General features: G+C 46.8%; 1 protein-coding gene across 1 annotated transcript in view; it reads right to left on the minus strand.

Moving 5' to 3' along the window:
• The window catches only part of STIM2 (stromal interaction molecule 2), a 116,778-nt gene that overhangs the window by 39,802 nt on the left and 59,864 nt on the right, over positions 1-17,112 (minus strand). The window lies entirely within an intron of this gene.

The raw sequence follows: 17,112 nt of genomic DNA on the forward strand, positions 1-17,112 counted from the left end.
CAGAAGAAAGCTATTACTATGCAAACTCCACAAAGTATTCCCCGCTTACAATACACCAAAACAGCACAGAGACAAACCTCAAACCTTCTGCCACAAAGTCATTTGGAGTGAGGAGACCAATAATGAGCTTTTTGGCCACAACAATAAAAATGTTGCTTTTTGGCCACAACCATAAACGATACATTTGGAGAGGAGTCAACAAGGCCTATGATGAAAGGTACACCATTCCTACTGTGAAACACGGAGGTGGATCACTGATGTTTTGGGGATGTGTGAGCTACAAGGAAATAGCAAGATGAATGCAGTATTTTATCAAAAAATACTGGAGGAACATTTGCATTTATCAGCCAGGAAGCTGCGCTTGGGACGTACTTGGACATTCCAACATGACAATGATCCAAAACACAAGGCCAAGACCCGTCATTGGCTACAGCAGAACACAATTTAGGGTTCTGGAGGGGCCATCTCAGTCTCCTGACCTCAATATCAATGAACCACTCTGAGGAGGTCTCAAACATGCAGTTCATGCGAGACAGCCCAAGAATTTACAGGAACTGGAGGCTTTTTGCCAAGAGGAATGGGCAGCTTTACCATCTAAGAAGATAAAGAGCTTCATCCACAAATACCACAAAAGGCTTCAGGCTGACATTGATGTTAAAGGGGGCAATACATGTTATTAAGAACCAAGTACACAGTATTAAGAAGTATGTCAACTTTTGATCAGGGTCATTTGTGTAGTGTCTGTTGTCATTATGATTTAAAAAAGAGTAAAAAAACAGTTGATTGATAATAAATGGCTTCAGCCAAACCCAGTCGGTTCACACTAGGGCGACACGACTTCCAGCGCGACTTTCAGAGGCGACTCCGACACGACATGAACCACAGGGCGATCTGGGGCGATTTACAACACCACTTGAAGTCGTCTCCAGGACAGGAGACTTTCCAGTGGCCAATAAAACCACCATCAGCTCTGGGAGAGGGAGGGGGGCAGGAGAGGTTTGCCTGAGAAATGTATGTTATCTTCCTGGAAAGTTGCTTCAGTTAAGACAGTGATCCGACTTCTGAGGCGACTTCCATTGAAATCAATGGGTACAAATCGCCTACAAGTCGGATTGAAGTCATACAGGAACCTTTTCTGAAGTCGGATCGCCTTGAGTCGTGTGTATTAACACCGCTCCCATTCACTTACATTGTTTTTCTCTACAGCGCGACTTGAGGCGACATTAAGTCGGATCGCAAATCGCCCCAGTGTGAACCGGCTCTAACCATGAGTGATAGAAAAGTTGTGTGTTCTCATTCCTATTCTCTGAAAAATGGCCAAGAAATCATGAATCAGGGTATGTAAACTTATGAGCACAACTGTATGTAGATGCAAATCTCTTGCCCGGGTACTCGGCTCAGTTTGAGGATCAGAAAGTTTAAGGATGTTATGTGTTAAAAAGGCAAACCTCAGTACATGTAGGTCTTAACTCATGTCTCAATGTACTTTTTTTTTTTTAGGGATGCACCAATATCGGTGCCATTACCAAGCATTTGCATGTGAACTTGTACTCAAGCATATGCGCCAATAGCTAAAACCGATACTTTTTTCGTGCAGTGTTTGTCAGTCTCATCATAGTGACTTCAGCCTGGGTTCACACAGGAGCGGTGCTGGAAACCACATGCGAGTCGGACAGGAATCGCACCGCATCCCTGTTCCAATAAAGTGCGATTTGAGCCCATTCATTCTGTATGGGCTCAAATTGCACCGTACAGAAAAAAAAAAATTGTATCTGCAATTGGTGTCAGCAAGTGCCTGATAAACTGTATCGGTACTCATACTTGTTCCAAGACTGAAAAAAAAAAAAAAGGCATTGGTGCATCAATGTACTGCAACATTTCGAAAATAGATTCTGCCAGTAACCGCTCTAGTCCCTGTTGCAGGCTGACATTAGGTTATTGTCTTGGTTTTAGCAGCAGCATTCTCAGCTGACCATTGAGCCCGACAGGCAGCTCACTGGCCAACTAAAAGCGCGTGCTCAGGAGACTGACAACACTACTGTTATTGTGAGAAACAGTGCTGTTAGCGGAGCTCAACGCCTTCTACTAAAATTCAAATCAGCACACATCTCTAGCCGGCAGCGCTAATCAAGCAGAAAATGTGGTTGTACATAAGTCGATCAGTAGACCACACCACAGTGCCCATACATGGATCTCAATTCAGCTGGATTCCTACATGGCAGTGCATAACAATAAGCGCATAAGGCAATTATACATAACTGAACAATTCTCATGTTTCCCAGACTGTTACACCATTCTGCTAGGGAACTTATGAAGGAACAGGCCAATTTCCGCTGGCTAACACAACAAGCGTGTGTGCCTGTACCCAATGTATCACAGGTACCAAAGCAGGTAGCCAAGGTTTGTCATTCTACAACACAATATACGAAGAATGCAAATTACACAGAGTAAAAAGATAGTAATTTCATTGATTTAGTGTCTAATTAGTGGATGTACACAACAATTTTCTTTAGTCCATCAGCATCATCCGAGTAATCACATTGGTGTTAAAGAACAGCCACATGAATTCACAATATTTTTTCTTCATTACGCACGCATTGTTTCAATATTTTTTTATATCTAACTGTAGGAAAAGTGATACGAGAGTGAGAATTCTACAAGCTGGAATTAATTCTTGGCACATATAAAACTCACAGCTGTGTGTATTAGATGCTTGCCTGTCGCACACAGTTTGCACAAACCAAAACAAACAGCATACGACTACAAATATAATTTTGCTAACCTGTAATTTAAAGGCTATGCTTCGTCTTTTAATATCAGCCTGCCAAAGCGAGTAACCCAATTTAAACCATGTTTATAGCGCTACAGGCAAACAGACAAAACTCATAATGAATTTATATGTGTACACACACACAGGATATACAAAGTCTACACAACCATGTTAAAATGTCAGGTTTCTGTGATGTGTAAAAAAAAAAAAAAAAAAAAAAACATTTCAGAACTTTTTCCACCTTTAACATGACCTATAAACTGTACAACTCGGTTGAACAACAAACTGAAATCTTTAGGTAAAAGTAAAAATAAAATAATTGTTGCATAAGTGTGCACACCCTTACACAAATACTTTGTAGAAGCGCATTTTATTACAGCACTCAGTCTTTTTGGGTATGAGTATCAGCATGGCACATCTTGAATAGGCAATACTTGCCCAATCTTTGCAAAAACGCACCATCTCCTGTGCACAGCCCTCTTCAGATCACCCCCCAGATTTTCAAATCCGATTCAGGTCTGGGCAATTCCAAAAAGAATTCTTCTGGTGAAGCCATTCCCTTGTTGATTTGGATCCTTTAAACTGCACAACTCAATTGAAAAACAAACTGAAATCTTTTAGGGCGGGGGAGTAAAAATAAAATAATGTGGTTGCATAAGTGTGCACACCCTCTTATAACTGGGGATGTACCATAGCTGTGTTTAGAATTAAGCAATCACATTCAAACTCATGTTAAATAGGAGTCTTTACACACCTCCCATCATTTAACCACCTTAATACTGGGCACTTTAACCCCCTTTCTACCCAGGTCATTGTTTAGCTTTCAGCGCTGTTGCACTTTGAATGAGTTCCACATTTTTTTACATTTTTCTTCACACAAATAGAGCTTTCTTTTGGTGGCATTTAATCACTGCCGATGGAGGAAAAAAAAAAAAAGTTTCTTATTTTGGGTCTGTAAATTTTGTAAATAAGTAATTTTTCAACTGCGCTAATGGGCGGCACAGATGGGCACTGATAGGTAGATGGGCACTGATAGGTGGCAGTGGTGGACACTTATGGGTGGCCCAGATGGGCATTACTGATAAGCAGGCACTGATCACGTATGGGCACTAATTGGTGGCACTTATGGGTACTGATTTGTACAGCAACATTAAAAGGGGTTGTAAAGGTTTGTCTATTCTCTAAATAGGTTCCTTTAAGCTTGTGCATTGTTGGTTCACTTACCTTTTGCTTCGATTTGTTTTTATTCTTTGTCTGAATTTCTCACTTCCTGTTTCTCCTCAGTAAACTTGCCCCCATCATCCGAGCCGTTCTGGCTGGGGGTTAGTCAGCCAGAACAGCTTACTGAGGAGAAACAGGAAGTGAGAAATTCAGACAAAGTAAACAAAGAAAAAACATTTAGAAGGCAAACCGAAAGAAAAGGTAAGTGAACCAACAATTCACTAGCTTAAAGGAACCTATTTAAAGGAGCCGCAGCAATATCCGGCAAGTACTGGCTGTGTGGTACACGTGACAACAATCTGCCATATTCTTCATATGTCTGGGCTATAGGATAGAGTGGCAAGTCAGAAAGAGCTGGCTTCACCAGAGGAATAAAGTATTGGAATGGCTCAGCCAGAGCCCAGACCTGAAATCAGATTGAAAATCTGTGGGGTGATGTGAAGAGGGCTGTGCACAGGAGATGCCCTCGCAATCTGACAGATTTGGATGTTTTTGCAAAGAGTGGGCAAATATTGCCAAGATGTGCCATGCTGATACTCATACCCAAAGAGACCGAGTGCTGTAATAAAATCAAAAGGCGCTTCAACAAAGTTTAAGGGTGTGCACACTTCTGCAACCATATTATTTTAGTTTATTTTTACTTCCCTCTACCTAAAAGATTTCAGTTTGTTGTTCAAAAGAGTTGTACAGATTATAGGTCACATTAAAAGGTGGGAAAAGTTCTGAAATGATTTATCTGTCTTTTTTTACATCACAGAAACCTGACATTTTAAACATGGGTGAACACATACGTGAGTAGCGCCCGCATATGTAAACGGTATTCAAACCACACGTGAGGTATCGCCGCAATCGTAACTCAAAACATGCAACCTGTAGATTTTTTTTAAACGTCGCCTCTGGAGATTTTAAAGAGTAAAAGTTCCACAAGCGGACGCAATTTTTGAAGCGTGGCATGTTGGGTATCAATTTACTCAGCGTAACATAATCTGATTCAGGTCTGGGCTCTGGCTGAGCCATTCCAATACTTTATTCCTCTGGTGAAGCCATTCCCTTGTTGATTTGGATGTAGGCTTTGTGTCCTTATGCTAAAAGATGAAGTTCCTCTTCATGTTCGGCTTTCTAGCAGAAGCCTGAAGGGTGTTAGAATAAAAATATATATATAATGTTTGGGGGTTCTACTTCGAGGGAAGGAGATGGCAGTGAAAATAGTGAAAGATTACACATTAGAACAGCTGTTTAACTTGTAATGCCAACAGCCACCACCAGATGGCGCCAGCTCACAGAAGGAAGAGCTTGGGACTTCACAAGGCCGTGACGGTGGGGTGCACGGAGACACAGGATCCTGTGCCTCCGTGCGCCCCCGCCGCGTGATCGCAGCGGGCGGTAATTGAGGCCGCGGCTTTGCGACCTAAATTACCGGCCGCCAGGTCACAATTTGTCGCAATTGCGACCTGGCGCCCGGATTTTGACGATTCCTGGAGTAAAGAAGGGTTAGAACCAGTCAGTTTCCTTTTTTTGCCATCAATGTCCCATTGTGGAGTTTTTCCTTCACTTTCTGCCCGATAGCCAAAACAGGAAGAGAAAATAAATCCCTGTAAATTAAGGGAACCCATTTTGCCACCATAGTTTACCAGAACGAGTGTTCCCATTGGATGATTTTCCCTCTTACTTTTCTGGGGACAACCCAAAATTTTAGATTTTCTCTTACTTTTAATACGAGGACAAAGAGAGGGGGAAGGGTCTCCCAATCAGAGACAGACAGCAATAAAAACTGCCAGGTGTTCTAATCCATCTCTGCTCTATCCAGGCACTATAGCGCTAAAAATAACACCCTGAAAGAGCTGCTGCTGTCTCTCCAGTGTGAAAGCCCCGAGGGCTTTCACACTGGAGGGGTGAGCTAGAAGGAAGGCAAAAAAAAAAAAAAAGTCCTGCTAGCAGCATATTTGGAGCGGTGAAGGATCGGTGTGCATACCGCTCTTACCCATTGAAATCAATGGGCACCGTGGCTATACTGCAGCAGCGCTTTGCAGATGGTTTTAACACTTTCACCCACTGGCAGGGGTTAAAAGAAACCCGCTAGCGGCTGAATACCCCCGCAAATACAACGGTAAAGCGCCGCTAAAAATAGCGGCGCTTTCCCACGGACACCCCAGTGTGAAAGGGGCCTTAGTTATACTTTAATACCGGGCCTATTCTGGCACTCCTCTGCTACATGTAAAAATCATTCTTTTGCTAGAAAATTACTCAGAACCCCCCAAACGTGATATGTTTTTTTTAGCAGAGACCCTAGGGAATAAATTGGCGGTCCTTGCAATTTATGTCACACGATATTTGCGCAGCAAAAAAAAAAAAATCGATCGACCTTTCCAGCCAAATACATGGCAGTGTTTACATCTGCCGAGCCAGAAGTGATGCCATAATGTCACGCCCAGGCCTCCAAAGGTCATAGACTGCCGGGAAGCATCCAATCTGTATTCTCTATGGTAAACCTCTGCCGCCGGCAGATTCCTTCTCCAGCTCGCCAATCGCACGGGCGAGCTGCTGGAAGCACTGAAAGGCACCTCCCACCACCTGTAAAAACAATCAAGGGGCTGAACAGACTGATTGTTTTTATGGCGCAGGGAATCGCCGGCAGAAAAGAATGATATCTGAATGATGCCTGCAGCTGCACTCTCCACTCAAAGCCCAGGATGTCCTATGATGGTCGTGGGCGGGAAGTGGTTAAACACATGTATTTTAGCAGTATAGCTCTTTCTAGAATGGGGCTTAAACTTGGTTTTTCCTCTTTTAGATCCCAGATCTCTTCTCCGACCTCCAATGCAGTCGATCAGACACAGATCGGTCTGCTTGGCTGTTTTCCTAGCCGCTAACAGCCAGGTAAACAAAGAGCCGAAACCGGAAGTGATGAAATCACTTCCGGTTACATCGTCCGTTCCTCTCACGCTGTGAAGTGCTGCCGTCACATTTCCCTGGGGCTCAATTAGACAGCAGAGCCCAGGAAAGGGGGCGGCTATGGGTTCCCCTTCTGCCACCCACAGAAGTGATTGGGTAGCTGTTCAGCCACTCAAATCACTTCTTCTGAAGAGGGAATGTTGTTCAGTCAAGTCCGACTCTTCGTGACCCCAAGGACCATAGCGCACCAGGCTTCTTTGTCATCCACTGCCTCCCGGATCTTGCTTAACTTCATGTTGTTTCGAATATACTATGTGATTTTCTGTTGCCCTCTTCACCTTTTTCCCCTCCATGTTTTCCAGCATCAGGGTCTCTTCAAATGAATCCTATCTTCGCAAAAGTATTTGAGTTTCAGCATCTGTCCTTACAGTAAATATTCAGGGTTGATTTCCTTCAAGATTGTCTGGTTTGATCTTCTTGCCGTCCAAGGAACTTTCAAGAGTCTTCTCTAATAGCCTAAAAGCATCAATTCTTTAGCGTTCAGCCTTCCTTATAGTCCAACTTTCACAGCCAGAGATTACTACAGAGAATACCATAGCTTTGACTATACAGCCATTTGTCAGTAAGGTGAGGTCCCTGCTTTTCATAATGGTGCCTATGTTTGCCATCGATTTCCTCCCAAGAAGCAAGCGTCTCTTAATTCCATGGCTACAGTCACCGTCTGCCCTGGTCTTGGTGGCCAGGAAGATAAAATCTGTCACGGTTTCCATTTCTTCTCCTATTTGCCAAGGAGTGATGGAGCCGGTTGCCATGATCTTAATTTTCGTAATGTTCAATTTCATGCCAGCTTTTGCGCTCTTCCACCTTCAATAAAAGACTCTTTAGTTCTTCACTTTCTGCCATTACTGTGGTATTGTCTGCATATCTCAGGTTGTTGATCTTTTTCTCCCAGTGATCTCAATTCCGGCTTGTGATCTGTTGATCCTGACATTTTGCATGAAGTACTCTGCAACGATAAGTTAAAATAGTAGGGTGACAATATACATCCTTGCCGCACTCCTTTCTCAATTTTGAACCAGTTGGTTGTTCCATGTCCTGTTCTAACTGTTGCTTCTTGACTTTAATACAGGTTTTTCAGAACACGGGTGAACAGCCGGCTGAATCCATGTATAACCATCCCAAACCAAGGACCCTCATATGGGCAGGAAGTGGTTAAGCACCCCTGCCAGTGGTACATGTTTTGTTTCATCCCTGTACCAGCAAGAGAACTTGTTCTGTTAAACAGGTTTACTGGCCAGATCACCAGATGAAAACAGAAGACAGCCTAAAAGGAGTTCAGAGTGGGTTAAATTATGCCAGGTGTCATTCGAACGAGAAAATTACAGCCAATGGGTAGACAGGTATGGGTACTGGGACCCATGTCCTTTTTTGGTTCAAACTGGAACAGGGCTTTAAAGGGGTTGTAAAGGTTCGTCTTTTATTTTCTAAATGGGTTCCTTTAAGCTAGTGCATTGTTGATTCACTTACCTTTTCCTTCGATTTCCCTTCTAAATGTTTTTTTCTTTTTTTGAATTTCTCACTTCCCGTTTCTCCTAAGTAAGCTGTCCACCATCATCCGAGCGGTGGAAAGTCATTTAGAACAGCTTACTGAACACCTTACTGAGGAGGAACAGGAAGTGAGAAATTCAGACAAAGAAAAACAAAACATTTAGAAGGGAAATCGAAGGAAAATGTAAGTGAACCAACAATGCACTAGCTTAAAGGAATCCATTTAGAAAATAAAAAACAAACCTTCACAACCACTTTAAGTCTTTATGCCACTTACTGTTCCATACAGGGAAGTGGGGAAATGCCTCCAAAAGGGAGGGAATCCTGACATGACACCAGAGTTACTAGAACTAGTTTCCCCATTGGAAGATTTCCTCTCAATTATTGTTCTGACGTCAACCCAAAATGTTGGATTTTCTTTACTTTCAAAGATAATGGTAAACAGAACAAATAGGGCAGGGTAAGTCTCCCTAGCAGGAGCACAGACCTTAAAAAGGATGGAGGGTGTTATAATCCCTCTCCACACTAAAGGGATGACAATTTTACTTTAATGGGACTCGAGGCTCAAGCAATAAATACCTTTATGTCCACCAAGCCAAAAGGCAATACAAACATAATACAATCTTTTAAAGGAGAAGTAAAGAGTAAAGCCTGAGCTTTTTAGGCTGGGCTTCTCCTATGGGTCACTTTGATGCAATTCGTTTTGCACTCCTGTGACCCGTTTTCAGTGGAGAGCGGTCTGAAGCTCTCTGCTGACGTCACTGCCATCAGTCGAGGCAGCGCGTCATCACAACTTCCAAGTCGGGATCCGCCAGCTGCATTGATTGATGGCAGTCTCAGTGAGATGCTGAGATGGCCACCCCCTGCCCCTCCACGCCTCTAATGAGCAATGAGAAGTAGAGCAGAACCAATGCTGACTGTCAGTCCGCATCGCTCTTCTCGGGGAGGAGTGAGAACCGAGCCATCGGCGGTGTTCGGGGGCTTGGTTCTCAGTGCAGAGACGCAGGAGGACAGATGCAGCATCAGTCGGATGCTGCAACCACTGAGGTAAGTATAACTAGCAAAAAATAACACACACTTCTTTTATGTAACAATATGATTATTAACATGACACTGGGATTATATCCAGAGACATTCGATTATCCCTGTTTGGCATCTTTCCACCAAGTGCATTTCCCAGGATAGAATATTTGGTGATTTTTGTAAACATTTACCTGAAATGTGACATGTATGACATCTCATTTTTCACATCCCATATAGAGAAATAATAGTTGGATCAAAAATTGTTCAAGTATTTCAATAACATATAAAATTTTCCACCATGTACAGCTCAATGATTACACAGCAGGGATTTTAGTAAATCTGTCATCCTATGGAACCTGGCAGGGGCATCAGAGTCATTTCTGCTTGGTTCTTTGAGGAGCAACTTTCCCAATGGCAAAGGTGATAGTTGATGGCTTAGGTATTTGGATACATTTCCTGTGTTCCAGCTTTTTGGGCAGCAAATTTTAGTAGATTCCATTTATTAGAAAGGGTTTGTACAAGATGAAAAATTAATTCAGCTTTTAATGCACAATGACCAAATATAATTAATGAAGTATGACGAAAAAAACTTTACATGAAGCGTTATCTTTCCCCTTGTCCAAATCTTTCCTTATCTTGTCCAAAATGAGTGTGCAGCATGTGTTTTTATAATGAACCGTATATTGCCTTGACAAACATTAGTGCTAAAATATCCAGAATACCTTTACTTTTTAATTAAAACATCTTCCCATTGTTTTCAGGCTTCTCTATGTCCCAGGCATACCCTTTATCCTCCACTGACACCTCACCGCCTTCAGCGTCTCATTTACAGCGTTCAGTAAATAAAAAATTGCAAGTCCCGACAGCCTTAGCGGATGTTGGATTGTAGTTTTCAATAGACTACCATGGCGCTGTGAGCGCTCTGGTAATTCATTGTCTGTCCTTCCTCATAACTTTCAATTAATGTGCTTTAAAACAGCACTTTTGGAACAGCCAACTTCTTTTGCAATTACCTTTTGAGGCTTCCCCTCTTTATGGAGGGTGTCAATGATGTTTTTTTTGCACAACTGTCAGGTCAGCAGTCTTTCCCATGATTGTGATTCCTACTGAACCAGACTGAGAGACCATTTAAAGGCTCAGGAACCCTTTGCAGGTGTTATGGCTTAATTAGCGGATTAGAGTGGGACACATTGAGCCTAGAATATTTCACCTTTTCACAATATTCAAATTTTCTGAGATTGTGAATTTGGGATTTTCATAAGCTGTAAGCCATAATCATCACAATTATGACAAATCACGGCTTGAACCATCTTGATTTGCATGTAATGAGTCTATCTTATATTAGTTTCACCTTTAAGTTGCATTTTGATATAAAAGAACTTTTGCATGATATTTTAATTTTTCGTGTTTCGCTCACGTGTGTGTCTCGAGACAAATACCTGGCCTTTGGATTTGCCCACTTCTGGCTTCTTGGCCCTTAGACTTGCCTATGCCTGGTAACAATCCATTACTAGGCTGTAACTAGGATAACATGCTATATTACATGTCAAACTAGATCTAACTTTACAATTTTAACTTCCTTGCAGTCAAGGCTCATGCTTACTAAAATCAGAAAATACCCTAATGCTGATAGCAGGCATGGTAATGAATAATGATGTACATTTATGAAGCATTGCAGCCACGTAATTAATAGCACTTACGCAAAGTTTGCATGAAAATATTATAGAGCTGCCTTAGCAGTGAAAACAGGAAGCCCTCTGGCATGTGCGGTTAGACTCTGTATCATATCATTATCTAGCAAGTTCACGCTGGAAACGGAAACATTAACATCGACACACTTCCTACTGTATACCACCAATGTACAGTGGGAATGGAAAGCTTCCAGAAGCAGAAATCTGAACAGGTTTACTTCCTCATATACATTCTATGGCACCAAATCAAAATTTGAACCTTTAACAAGACACTGAACTGAGACAGTCTAACCTAATAGTTAAAAAAAAACAAAAAAAAATTCAGATGGGCAAATGGACTATATCTTAGGAAATATGATTTATTTCAACTTTGGGCCACTTTCACAGAGGTGGACTCCTTCCCAATTAGCAGGGGATCTGCTCACAGTTTACACACGGACAGACCCCGCTGTGCCTTATGGGAGGTCAGGTGTAAATGGACTCCGCTGTGTTTATACCAGACTACCTTTGATCCGCCTACATGAAGAATGAGTCCCCTTCAGTTTGTTTTTAGTTGATCAAATCCGAGGCAGGCGGGTCTCAACAGACAAGTCCATTCACACCCACCGGTCCATAGGGATGAATAAACAATCTGATCAGGTCTGTCTGAAAAGCTGACAGACCTAATCTGAACGGTGTAAAAGGGGCCCAACACCGTCATAAAATGGCAAATTCCACATACAAAAACATTACTGCAGTGTATAGTCCGATGTACTGAACCCTACATTTCCCAGAACCAATTTAACATCCCACAGCCAGGAAATTCAGCAGCTCATCTGCCTACAAGTGCCTGAGAATGCTGCTCTGTATGCCCTGGTGCAGTTCAGCTGCAGCATATTTGACAAAAGCAACACAAAGCAGCACAAACGTGGGGGCGTGTCCAAGATGGCGACGGGAGCGGACGTGTAACTGCCGAGCTCCCGCTCTGAGACTCCTTCCTACCTTGATCCTGTGTGGAACTCGGGCTATTTCCTCACCCTTTCTTGCCCTGCCTCCTGGGGAATGCGCCGGAACAACAAGGGGAGTCAGACTCGCCGTAAAACCACCGTTGCGGGCACTCCACCGAACACTGGGCCTAAGCCACCCGCACCAACCAACCGCATGGCGGATCGCGCGGACTCCCCGCGGGACGGCGCGATCCAAGCTGGATCGGAGGCATTTGAGGCCCTGATGGCGGCGATCTCCACATGCCAATCTACCCTCACGGTGAAGATCGATCATGTGCAGGCGGAAACGGCGCTGATACGCCGCGATCTGGATGCATTCCGGGACCGCGTGTCGGAGGCTGAGAGGCGGGTCTCCGACCTGGAGGACATCCAAAGAGACCATCACTCCGACATCCAGGCCCTGAAGTCAAGAGTGAAGATCCTTGAGCACAGGGCGGAAGACGCCGAGAACAGGAACCGCCGCAACAATCTGCGGGTCCTGGGGCTCCCCGAGGGAGCAGAGGGCACGGATCCGGCGTCATTCATGGAGCAGGTCCTCCCAACTATCCTTCCCGGAGCCCGGTTCTCCCCCTACTTCTCCATTGAGAGAGCCCACCGCATTCCCGCGACCAGGGGCCCTGTAGGTTCGCCGCCGCGCACTTTTATATTTAAACTCCTTCATTACCGAGACCGCGACACTGTTCTCCGGGCAGCTCGTCTGCAGGGAGATCTGAAATTCCAGAACGCCAGACTGCTGATCTTCCCGGACTACTCAGTGGAGACACAACGCCAGCGCAAATCCTTTGACCACGTACGCGCCATGCTAAGAGATCGAGGGGTTAAGTATAGCATGCTGTTCCCCGCCAGGCTTCGGGTTCAAGACGGCGAGAGAGTGCAGTTTTTCACTTCCCCGAGAGACGCCGCGGCCTGGGCTGAATCCCTCCCGAGATGAAGACCTGGACTTTTACCCTTTAATTCCTTTGTCGCCTGACTGTGAGTAAGCTGCTGGGGGGGCTCCCCAAGGGGGGTTGGGGGTCTATTGCCTTTGCCTGAGAATGACTGGGGGCCACTATCTCTCATATGGCAGTCGTGGGTTCCATCGCCTCATCCTCTGGGGTCAGAGACCGAGCAACTCCGCAGCAACCACAACCCGTGACACACACCCTGCCCTATTGACGATTGGGGGGATTGGATGGGCTGCCCCCCTGCTTCCCTGATCCGTTCATCGATCGGCCCCCCCTCCGTCTCCCCCACCACTGACTATGCTGCTGAGGGTGGACCCCCCCCCTCTCCCTCACGTCCCCCCTTTACCTCATGTCCCCCCTCTACCTACTCCTCCAGCTGACTTTGACTGTGGAGGTGCCCCCCCTCATTCCTTCAGGAGCTGACTCACAGCAACACTGCCTAGACACCCTGCTGTGACCCTAGGTGTTTTCTCCCCGTTTTTTTTTTTTTTTTTTTCCAGGTTGTTTTTTCTCCCCCAGTTTTTGCCCTTTTGTTTTTCTCCCTAAGAACTGCGCCCCCGGGGCTCCGGGTGATCCACACATTCTTATCCTAAGATGGACTCTCAGGTTCCTTGTCTGTTTCATATTAACAGGAGCGGATAGCCGCTTGTTCACTGCCCTCATGTCCGGCCTGAGGGCTGGGGTTTGTTATGGGATACAAGCCCTCCTCCGCGTTTGGGGGGGTGGCGGGGTGGGGGGGGGGTTGGGGAGCCCTGTTGGCCCCCGGTTATGTTTTAATGTGATGTGTTTTATGACAGTACTAATAGCTTTCGTTAACTTACATACATTGGTGGTGGGTGGGAGCCCTTCCCCCGGCAGCATTGTGGCCTGGGGGAATGGTCCGGGGTTCATATCTATGCCTTATCCTCACTTGACTTTCCCGCCAGGTCACCATGGCAACCCTTGAAGTCCTCTCCTGGAACACACGGGGCTTAAACTCGCCCGTCAAGAGATCCCTGGTATTTCATTTCATTAAGAAACATGCACCTCATGTTTGTGTGTTGCAGGAGACGCATCTGGTGGGTAGCAAGACCCTCAGCCTCAAGAAACCATGGGTGGGGCACCAGTACCATTCCACGTACTCCAATTATGCTAGAGGGGTCAGTGTTCTCGTCCTCAAGTCACTCCCTTTCAAGCTTCTTGACCTGGTCCTAGACCCGGAGGGCAGATTTGTGCTGGTGCATGCGCTGATTCACAACCTCCCGTGGGTTCTGGTGGGGCTGTATCTCCCCCCTCCTGCCTCTTTGGGGGTCCTGGGGGTTCTTGCGGCCAAATTGGCGCAATTCCCCTGTGACAATGTGGTCCTGATGGGTGACTTCAACCTGGTCCCGGACACTGGTATGGACAGGTTCACCCAGTCGGGTACTACTCGCCAAGGTCTGGCGGAATGGGCGGAAACATACAACCTCACGGACGTCTGGCGGTGGAGATACCCGTTGACTCGGGCCTTCACCTGTCACTCGGCCACCCATAGATCCTTTTCACGCATTGACCTGGCATACGTGGGGGCGTCGGTTTTACCTAAGGTAAGGGACATTACTATTCTTCCCCGTGGGATCTCGGACCATGCCCCTTTACTCCTTTCATTGACCTTGACGACTGAACCAAACAGCACCCTGTGGAGGCTCTCCAGATTTTGGGTCTCAGACCCGGAGGTGGATCCCAAGTTCAAGGACTCCCTACGGTCTTACTGGGCGGAAAACCCGGGTACGGCTGCGGAGACCACGGTCTGGGATGCCTTCAAGGCCTCCTCCCGGGGCCACTACCAGTCTATTATTTCAGGGGTGAGGAGGGAGCGTAGGGCAGAGCTCACAAAAGTTGAAGGGGAGGCAGCTAGACAGGAGGCCCTTTATGTTAGTACCCGCGACTCTAATCACTACTCCCATCTCCAGTCCCTGACGCAACAGGCTGTTCTCCTGCGAACAGCCCTGACACAGAAGAAGCTTCTTCATCAGTCCCAGCGCATTTTCGAGCAGGGAGAACGGACGGGGAAGCTTCTGGCGTGGCTGTCTAAGGAACACTCGGGCGCGTCTGCTATAGCCCAGATTAGGGACGGGGAGGGGGACCTCCACTCAACCCCACAGGAGATTAATAAATGCTTCACGGACTACTACCAACAATTGTATAGCTCCAGAGTGGCTTATGATGTGGCCGACCTGTTGAGATACCTGGAGGAGGTGGACGTCCCGGTTCTCACTCCCTCTTCTGTGCGCAAACTAGACGCCCCGTTTAAAATAGAGGAGGTACAGGCAGCTTTGAAAATGATGCAGGGGGGAAAGACCCCGGGACCGGACGGTTTCCCGGTCGAATTCTATAAACTCTATGAGGAAGATTTGGCCCCCAGACTAAGGTCGCTTTTTGCGGGTGCATCGGAGTCGGGAGCTCTCCCGGACTCGATGAGCGAGGCTATAATTGTGGTCATCCCCAAGCCTGGGAAGGATCCAACCCTGTGTTCTTCGTATCGCCCGATATCCCTCCTCAACGTCGATGCAAAAATTTTTGCGAAAATCCTAGCCAACAGGCTTAACACTGTAATTACTGCCCTGGTCCACCCTGACCAGACGGGCTTCATGCCAGGCCGCGGTACTGATATTAACCTTCGTCGATTGCATACTCACCTGGCACTGGCTGGCCCTGGCAACCCCGGGGTGGTGGCCTCGCTCGACGCCGAGAAGGCTTTCGACTCGGTCGAGTGGGGCTACCTCTGGGCGGTTTTGACCCGCTTCGGGTTCGGTCCCCGCTTCATGTCCTGGATACAAATGTTGTACGCTCACCCTAGGGCACGCATCCGTACCAACGGGTCCCTGTCTGCCTCCTTCCCCCTGGAGCGGGGGACCAGACAGGGGTGTCCGTTATCGCCTGCATTGTTTGCCTTGGCCTTGGAGCCTCTGGCCGCGCACATTCGGCGCGACCCGGAGGTTCGGGGGATCAGGGTGGGTAACCTGGAGGAGAAACTGTCCCTCTATGCTGACGACGCCCTGTTGTACCTGGCGGACGCCTCCGCCTCCCTGCGGAAAACGTTGTCACATTTTGAGATGTTCGGCCGGTTCTCGGGCGTATGTATCAATTGGGACAAATCGGTCCTCCTCCCGCTCCACCAGTCACTGTCCCGGGCGGACTCTCACACTCCTCTCCGGTGGGTGGAAGAGTTCACCTATCTGGGGGTAAGGGTGGGACTCGAGTCGGGGTCTTACCTAGATAAGAATGTTCTCCCTATACTGGACCAACTGACCAAACGGTGTGCGACATGGCGTAACCTTCCCCTCTCACCGGTGGGACGAGGGAACCTTATAAAAATGGTAATACTCCCCAAATTGCTTTACTTTTTTCGTCAGACCCCGGTTATTATACCAAAGTCCTTTTTTCGACGGCTTGACAGTGTAGTGATGGCGTTCGTCTGGGCTGGTAGCCCTCCTCGGGTTGCTAGACGAACTCTTTATCTTCCCCTCTCGGGGGGCGGACTGGCCCTCCCAAATTTTTTGGCCTACTACTGGGCGGCGGTGCTAGTGACGGTCAGGTGGTGGTTTTCCCAACCGCGACAAAATCCGGCAGTCAACCTAGAGGCGGCGGTCTTGGGATCCTATGCTGCCCTGTCCAACCTGGTGTTTCGGGGGTGCAGGGCTCACCCATCTGTCACGAGGCCCATGGCGACGGTGGTCAGGGTGTGGGCATCGTCCAGGGCTCGAATGCTGAAACCAAATACTGCCTCCCCACATACCCCGCTTTGGGGCAACCCACTTCTTCCCCACCTGAACACGGTCCCAGACCCGGTGGTCTGGGCCCGACGGGGGATCCTCACCCTCCGGCATGTGATGCCGGATGGTGTGGTGATGCCCTTTCAGGACTTGTGTCGGACCTATAAGGTCCCCTCCTCATTTGGCTTTAGATACACTCAGCTGCGACATGCATTGACGGCCCAGTTCCCGGACTCGGTGACGCTCGAGTCAGATTCGATAGAGCGTCTTCTGATCTCGGGGGTCATGGGGAAGCCCCTCTCA

Source organism: Rana temporaria, chromosome 1 (genome assembly GCF_905171775.1).
Source record: "Rana temporaria chromosome 1, aRanTem1.1, whole genome shotgun sequence".
In the NCBI taxonomy this organism is placed as follows: Eukaryota; Metazoa; Chordata; class Amphibia; order Anura; family Ranidae; genus Rana; species Rana temporaria.